The following is an 8,378-nucleotide window of genomic DNA, read 5'->3' on the forward strand; positions in this document are numbered from 1 at the left end:
AGTACCTGATATGAAAATAACATTTTTTCTTAAGTTTCAATTGAAGAACACAGGTAATCTGGGGGTTATGGGTGAATCTGCAGAAATTAATTTTATTAAGAATTAGCAGCTTATGTTACTGTAAAACAGCTTTCATTGGTAACAGTGTGTTTGACCTCATTATTCAGCTGACAGTGGTCTGGAGTTGTGTATGTGTGTATGTGTGTGTGGTGGTTTTGGTGTAGAAGTTCATCTAGCAGGGAGCTAATCGAGCATGTATTTTCCATGGAAATCGAGAACAAATCATATTGACGCAGCAGATTGTGACCTCATGCTGAGCAACTATTCCCCCACATGTTGTGCTCCGGTTTACATAAGAATGTTTCGGAGGAAAGCTGATTTTTCTTTTAGTGAGAAATGACCCATCTACTTGGATCAGGTCACACAACAAGCTCCCTGAAGTCACTGGAGAACAAAAAACATGTGGGGAAGCCAGTATGCGCTCTTGGTGGCATTTACCCCCCCCTTATAAACCCCCTGTGTAAAACAACGTTTTCCCTTAAGCTCCGACCTACATGTCGTCTGGTCTCTGACTCTGGTTGTGTTAAATATCTTGTTCGTGGCATTAATTTCAAACAAATATGAGCAGCAAGAAAGTAACCTGCAGTGTAGAGTGGTCCCTGTCCAGAAAGTGTTTCCCTTCTGCTGGAAAAGTGTTTATCCATAACAAAGAGTAAAAGTAAAGAAACAATACATATTCACTGTCACTCAAAAGAAAAAAGAAAAGGCTGTTTAGCGGTTTGGTCTCATAACTTTGACCCTTTCACACTGTATTTTCACTTAATGACAGTTTTTTGTTGTTGTTTTTTTTTTTTTTTTACATTTTGTTCATTAAAAATGTCTTGTTCAGCATTTGGTTGGACTAACAGACACTCCAAGGAGTCGCTGTTCAGTTTTCTGAGGTAAGTAATGAACATCTTGTCTTGTGCTAGCCAAAATGAACATCCCAGTTAATGTTAACATGAATTAATAGTGATTTCGCTCAGTCTGGTTCAGGTAGAAAGGCGTGTGGTCAGATCATAGACGGTATATAAATAATGGACGTAGTCACGGTGACATCACCCATTAGTTTGTGGACTGCCTGTTGGAAGCATCGAGTTCAGCGTTACACTTGTAGCCATCTTGCATCACCATCTTGTTTCCGATACGGGGAGCAGATCATATTTGGACTGAGGAGCGAGAGGGATCTGATCACTGACTACACGCCTCTCTACACCTCAACCCGACTGAGTGAAGCCACTGCTAATTCATGTTAGCATTAACTGGAGCATGAACTGGGAAGTTCATTTTGGCTAGCAAAAAAACAAAAACAAAAACAAAATGTATGTTACTTACCTCAGAAAACTGAACAGTGACTCCTTTGAGTGTCTGTTAGTCCAACCAAACACTGAACAAGACATTTTTACTGAACGAAACGTTCAAATAAACTGTCATTAAGTGAAAAGTCTGAAAGGGTCAGAGCTATAAGACCAGACCGGTAAACATCCTTTTTTATATCTATATAACGTTATGTATAACTTTATTGACACGTTGCCATGGATACACATTGCTGCTTCTCTCCTGATGACGGCTCGCCTTGTTAGTGACCTGTCAATCAAAGGTAGCCACGCCCCAAATCATACGATTCTTTATCTTCTATTTTCTTCAAAATGGGGCCATTATTTACACTTTTAGCATCAAATTGTCTTGAAGAACATTTATTACTAGCGATTGAGACCATAGTGTTGTCCTAAAATTTTTTTCTGAGAAATATAAATCAAGTGAAAAGTTTTCTCATTTTGTACTGCAATGAATGGACAGTATTTTTTTGCAGCCAAACTCAGCGCCCCCTGCTGGAATTTTCGGTAGAATGCAGGCTTAAGGCACTTCCTGGTTTGCCTTCATGCTCAGACATGAGCTGTGTCCCAATGTCAAGGATCCTTCCTTGGTAGGATCCTTCCTTCAGAGTCGGGTCCTCCGAAGGCAAGGCAAGAGTCCTTCCTTTGACTGGTGTAATGCACAAATGGGACAGCCTTCGGAGTGTGCAGCTGTGCGTCATTGCGTAATTGGACGTCCTGCTTAACTTCAGCGCCGCTCTCGGACCTTTGGCTAAGATCAAGTGTAGTATCTGTTCTTATCAGTTTAATAAAAAATAAATAAATAAATTCAGCGCCGCAATTTCAAAATCAGTTCACGACATGAATGTGTCTCTGGCATCAGCACTCTGACACATATTTGTGAAAATGGAAGAAGATGCTTTAAGGTTGAATCTCCACGATTTATCAAGTAAAAACCATAAAGTGGATTAAACCTGAATATTTAACTGATCCTGGCTGAATTCGGCCGCTACTTAGTGTCATGAATGCAGCGGCGCATAATTCATCATGGAAATATATTCTGTGATTTTTTATTTTTTATTTTACAGTACAGTACAATAACAGTTATTTATAAATAACAATAACGGATAATAGCGGACTTTCGGTCCCTGTAAACACAATCAAGAAATGTATAACTTTCTGAATGGCACAGTTGCACATAGTACATCATCATCGGACACATATAAATTAATAAACAACTTTAGCGACTGAGACGGCATTAATTAACTTAACCGGCAATGTATCAAGATGACGTTTATTATCTTTAGACAAATATTCTGGCATTTTTTTATGTTTATGTTTTTGCTTGACTTTGAACACACGATTTGTAAGTTATGTGACAACATTCAGTGTAAACTGTAAATACTTATTTAAATGCATATTGCGCCACTAGCGTCGCTGTTTCTACGCTCGCCATTTTTAAATCTCCCGGTAGACCGGTGTGCGCAATGCTTTATGGGTAATGGGAGCGCACGGAGGATACACACATGCATCCTTGGAATTTGGGCAGAAGAAGGACTCTGTCCTCCGGAGCATCCTCGACATTGGGACAGTCCTTCGGCGGATGTCGATGACGTGGCATCCTTCAGCTGACAGTGGTCTGGAGTTGTGTATGTGTGTATGTGTGTGTGGTGGTTTTGGTGTAGAAGTTCATCTAGCAGGGAGCTAATCGAGCATGTATTTTCCATGGAAATCGAGAACAAATCATATTGACGCAGCAGATTGTGACCTCATGCTGAGCAACTATTCCCCCACATGTTGTGCTCCGGTTTACATAAGAATGTTTCGGAGGAAAGCTGATTTTTCTTTTAGTGAGAAATGACCCATCTACTTGGATCAGGTCACACAACAAGCTCCCTGAAGTCACTGGAGAACAAAAAACATGTGGGGAAGCCAGTATGCGCTCTTGGTGGCATTTACCCCCCCCTTATAAACCCCCTGTGTAAAACAACGTTTTCCCTTAAGCTCCGACCTACATGTCGTCTGGTCTCTGACTCTGGTTGTGTTAAATATCTTGTTCGTGGCATTAATTTCAAACAAATATGAGCAGCAAGAAAGTAACCTGCAGTGTAGAGTGGTCCCTGTCCAGAAAGTGTTTCCCTTCTGCTGGAAAAGTGTTTATCCAGAACAAAGAGTAAAAGTAAAGAAACAATACATATTCACTGTCACTCAAAAGAAAAAAGAAAAGGCTGTTTAGCGGTTTGGTCTCATAACTTTGACCCTTTCACACTGTATTTTCACTTAATGACAGTTTTTTGTTGTTGTTTTTTTTTTTTTTTACATTTTGTTCATTAAAAATGTCTTGTTCAGCATTTGGTTGGACTAACAGACACTCCAAGGAGTCGCTGTTCAGTTTTCTGAGGTAAGTAATGAACATCTTGTCTTGTGCTAGCCAAAATGAACATCCCAGTTAATGTTAACATGAATTAATAGTGATTTCGCTCAGTCTGGTTCAGGTAGAAAGGCGTGTGGTCAGATCATAGACGGTATATAAATAATGGACGTAGTCACGGTGACATCACCCATTAGTTTGTGGACTGCCTGTTGGAAGCATCGAGTTCAGCGTTACACTTGTAGCCATCTTGCATCACCATCTTGTTTCCGATACGGGGAGCAGATCATATTTGGACTGAGGAGCGAGAGGGATCTGATCACTGACTACAAGCCTCTCTACACCTCAACCCGACTGAGTGAAGCCACTGCTAATTCATGTTAGCATTAACTGGAGCATGAACTGGGAAGTTCATTTTGGCTAGCAAAAAAACAAAAACAAAAACAAAATGTATGTTACTTACCTCAGAAAACTGAACAGTGACTCCTTTGAGTGTCTGTTAGTCCAACCAAACACTGAACAAGACATTTTTACTGAACGAAACGTTCAAATAAACTGTCATTAAGTGAAAAGTCTGAAAGGGTCAGAGCTATAAGACCAGACCGGTAAACATCCTTTTTTATATCTATATAACGTTATGTATAACTTTATTGACACGTTGCCATGGATACACATTGCTGCTTCTCTCCTGATGACGGCTCGCCTTGTTAGTGACCTGTCAATCAAAGGTAGCCACGCCCCAAATCATACGATTCTTTATCTTCTATTTTCTTCAAAATGGGGCCATTATTTACACTTTTAGCATCAAATTGTCTTGAAGAACATTTATTACTAGCGATTGAGACCATAGTGTTGTCCTAAAATTTTTTTCTGAGAAATATAAATCAAGTGAAAAGTTTTCTCATTTTGTACTGCAATGAATGGACAGTATTTTTTTGCAGCCAAACTCAGCGCCCCCTGCTGGAATTTTCGGTAGAATGCAGGCTTAAGGCACTTCCTGGTTTGCCTTCATGCTCAGACATGAGCTGTGTCCCAATGTCAAGGATCCTTCCTTGGTAGGATCCTTCCTTCAGAGTCGGGTCCTCCGAAGGCAAGGCAAGAGTCCTTCCTTTGACTGGTGTAATGCACAAATGGGACAGCCTTCGGAGTGTGCAGCTGTGCGTCATTGCGTAATTGGACGTCCTGCTTAACTTCAGCGCCGCTCTCGGACCTTTGGCTAAGATCAAGTGTAGTATCTGTTCTTATCAGTTTAATAAAAAATAAATAAATAAATTCAGCGCCGCAATTTCAAAATCAGTTCACGACATGAATGTGTCTCTGGCATCAGCACTCTGACACATATTTGTGAAAATGGAAGAAGATGCTTTAAGGTTGAATCTCCACGATTTATCAAGTAAAAACCATAAAGTGGATTAAACCTGAATATTTAACTGATCCTGGCTGAATTCGGCCGCTACTTAGTGTCATGAATGCAGCGGCGCATAATTCATCATGGAAATATATTCTGTGATTTTTTATTTTTTATTTTACAGTACAGTACAATAACAGTTATTTATAAATAACAATAACGGATAATAGCGGACTTTCGGTCCCTGTAAACACAATCAAGAAATGTATAACTTTCTGAATGGCACAGTTGCACATAGTACATCATCATCGGACACATATAAATTAATAAACAACTTTAGCGACTGAGACGGCATTAATTAACTTAACCGGCAATGTATCAAGATGACGTTTATTATCTTTAGACAAATATTCTGGCATTTTTTTATGTTTATGTTTTTGCTTGACTTTGAACACACGATTTGTAAGTTATGTGACAACATTCAGTGTAAACTGTAAATACTTATTTAAATGCATATTGCGCCACTAGCGTCGCTGTTTCTACGCTCGCCATTTTTAAATCTCCCGGTAGACCGGTGTGCGCAATGCTTTATGGGTAATGGGAGCGCACGGAGGATACACACATGCATCCTTGGAATTTGGGCAGAAGAAGGACTCTGTCCTCCGGAGCATCCTCGACATTGGGACAGTCCTTCGGCGGATGTCGATGACGTGGCATCCTTCAAATCCAGCCGTTTGAGCATCCTTCCTTGGCATTGGGACACAGCCATGGAGATTGCCGCCTGGGTCAGATCCCTCTCGCTCCTCCACAGTCCAAATATGGTCTGCTTCCCCTTTCCGAAAAAAAGATGGCGACACAAAATGGCGACACAAGATGGTTAGGTCACTACGTCCATTATTTATACAGTCTATGGTGCATCTGCGCTGTTGGCAGCTCTGCACCTTTATTGCAGCTTTATCACTGTGGCAGCATATTTTACCCATATACACTATTGTTGTGAAATCACAACCTTACAAGTCCTGACTGATTTTTTAAAGACATGAACACGATATGAACACGAGCTGTGTGCATTTCTCTGTGGATTGAGAGATTTGATATTTTCATAGTATTTATAAAGCCCCTAAAGCTGCTTTATGATCAAAACACAATATATGGGACCTTTAAGTATGACAGGATATTTTTTATTCACAAAGGATGACCATATCCAAATTAATGCATTGTCAGAAAAGAAGAAGAATAGATTCATATAGAGAGTACAGATTGTATAGGTCACATTCCATTCAAGTATGGAAAATGAATAAATCTGAAGAGATATCTCTGGAATACTCCCCTATCCCATGTTAGACTGCATTTCTTCATACTCCTCTAAATTATGAATAATATTAGTAATTTAATCAAGGATACACAGTCTAAGCTCAGGTTTGAAGGACCTCATTACCCAGAAAACATGCACTGAACTCTTCTTATTTGGGGAAGGAACATGAAAGCAAACTAGAAAAGCATTTCATGAAGAAAGTGTGTTTTTTGTAATTAATATTGGATGCTGATTGCCATTATTACAACATTATGAATACATGAAAATGCATTCTTTTAAGGCACTGGTTGTATTGACTCTTAAACTATATGGGTTTAGGATGTAATGCATCATATAAGTCACAACAACATAAAACTGTGTATGTCATCATACTGTACTTATGATCAGTGAAGCATAGAACATATTTTATACTATCAGGATTTAGTTTGTACTGAATGCAATGACTGAGATATTTAAATACAATCAGAGTAAACTGGGGTCCATATCACTTAATGTGTTATTTAACTAACAATAACTAATAAACTGTAGATTACATCATATTGACCTCATGCACAGTAGAGCATTGGGCAAAAATTAGCATTTGAAAATGTGTATGGCATTTGTACTGCATAATTGGTGCAGAGAGAGTTATGGGACTGAAAGGGCTTCACTGAGCAGCATTAAACTTGATGTTGAATGAGTATGTATATGTGTATTCTGCAGCTTTGCTTATCTTAGTTATATACACAGTGGTTGTCTACACTCAGATATAAAGATTTGCCATTTACAACTAACAAAAACTTGTTTGCCCAGCAAATGTCTCTCTATCATTTACCAAATAGGTATTTTCAAAACAGGTTTGATTATTTAACTTAAATTCAACTGTTTATGCCAGTTTGTAGCTCTATCTTCCTTATTGTCACCAACCTGATTATTCTATGGGGGTTACAACTAAAATAATGTGTTAAAATGAAAAAGGAGAAATGCATTATACATTTGCAGAATGAGATAAAAGTAAAAACAGAGCTGCTGGTTTTAGTTCCTGAAAAATAACATTTTTAAGAGACTCAGTGTCTTGTTCTTAAAATAGCAAAATGTCTTGAGGCAAAATGGGATGATTACAAACATATGCAAAAACATTTTCAAGTAAAGAGGAATATATTCATAATGTGTAATGATAATGACAAACATGCAATACAGCATCACTTAAACCCTTCTTTTTCTTACACAGTTTGTCTTCATGGTTGATTAAATGGGTGTTTTCTTACATAAACATTCTCAGGTTCAAAGGTGGAGGCAACAACATTCAGTGGGCATAAAGAAATGGAAATCTTGAGCAATAGTTTTGGCTTTGTTGCAGCAGTGTGAAGTTAAGCAGAATAAATGTTGTGCTGGAACACCCCTAACGGACTGATAGCACCAGGAGAATGAGCTCATGTCGGAAGAGGCATGATGTGATAAGAAGTGAATACGGGCTGAGAGGACTGCTGTTTGAAAAAAAGCTTTATTATTAATAACTTATGCAGGGTTATATGAAAATGGCATGGGACTTACTGAGCATTTGAGCAGATACTTCAGGGTTGGAAAAAAAAAACGGATTAATGACATTGCTCAATAGCTTTCATTTTGGATACTCCAGTGTCCCTGAAGTAATAAAGCAAAGAACGGAGAATTCCTGTAAAACGCATTAGATGCTGATGAAGTTTTCCTTCTCAATATCTTTGTTTTTAGAATTTTTATTTTAATAGATGCAACTTGATGAGGACAAAATGGCCATTCCTGAAGTTATAGGCCTCTAAAAAGTTTTGACACTGTGGAGCTTCATTGTGGTTAAACAGCGGTGAGTTTTCAGCCCATATTTTTCCACTCAAACAGCACATCTGGAAAGAGGCTACAGCTCTCAGGAGGACCCCGAGGCGAGTGGCCTTGTTGCTAAGACCCATTTATGAATTGGTTTGATGTCTCGTTTAACTTAACTAAACCCCAAAAAGTCTTTCTTCTCTTCATATT

The 8,378-nt window shown here is 38.8% G+C and overlaps 2 non-coding genes across 2 annotated transcripts; both read left to right on the forward strand.

The window, feature by feature from the left end:
• Positions 1-2,105: 2,105 nt before the first annotated feature.
• LOC131991738 (U2 spliceosomal RNA) lies at positions 2,106-2,292 on the forward strand. The gene has a single exon (XR_009396170.1). It is a non-coding gene; the product is annotated as a U2 spliceosomal RNA (small nuclear RNA).
• Positions 2,293-4,920: 2,628 nt separating this feature from the next.
• LOC131991739 (U2 spliceosomal RNA) lies at positions 4,921-5,107 on the forward strand. Its single transcript, XR_009396171.1, has one exon. It is a non-coding gene; the product is annotated as a U2 spliceosomal RNA (small nuclear RNA).
• Positions 5,108-8,378: the final 3,271 nt, after the last annotated feature.

This window comes from Centropristis striata, chromosome 18, assembly GCF_030273125.1.
Source record: "Centropristis striata isolate RG_2023a ecotype Rhode Island chromosome 18, C.striata_1.0, whole genome shotgun sequence".
NCBI classification, from domain to species: Eukaryota; Metazoa; Chordata; class Actinopteri; order Perciformes; family Serranidae; genus Centropristis; species Centropristis striata.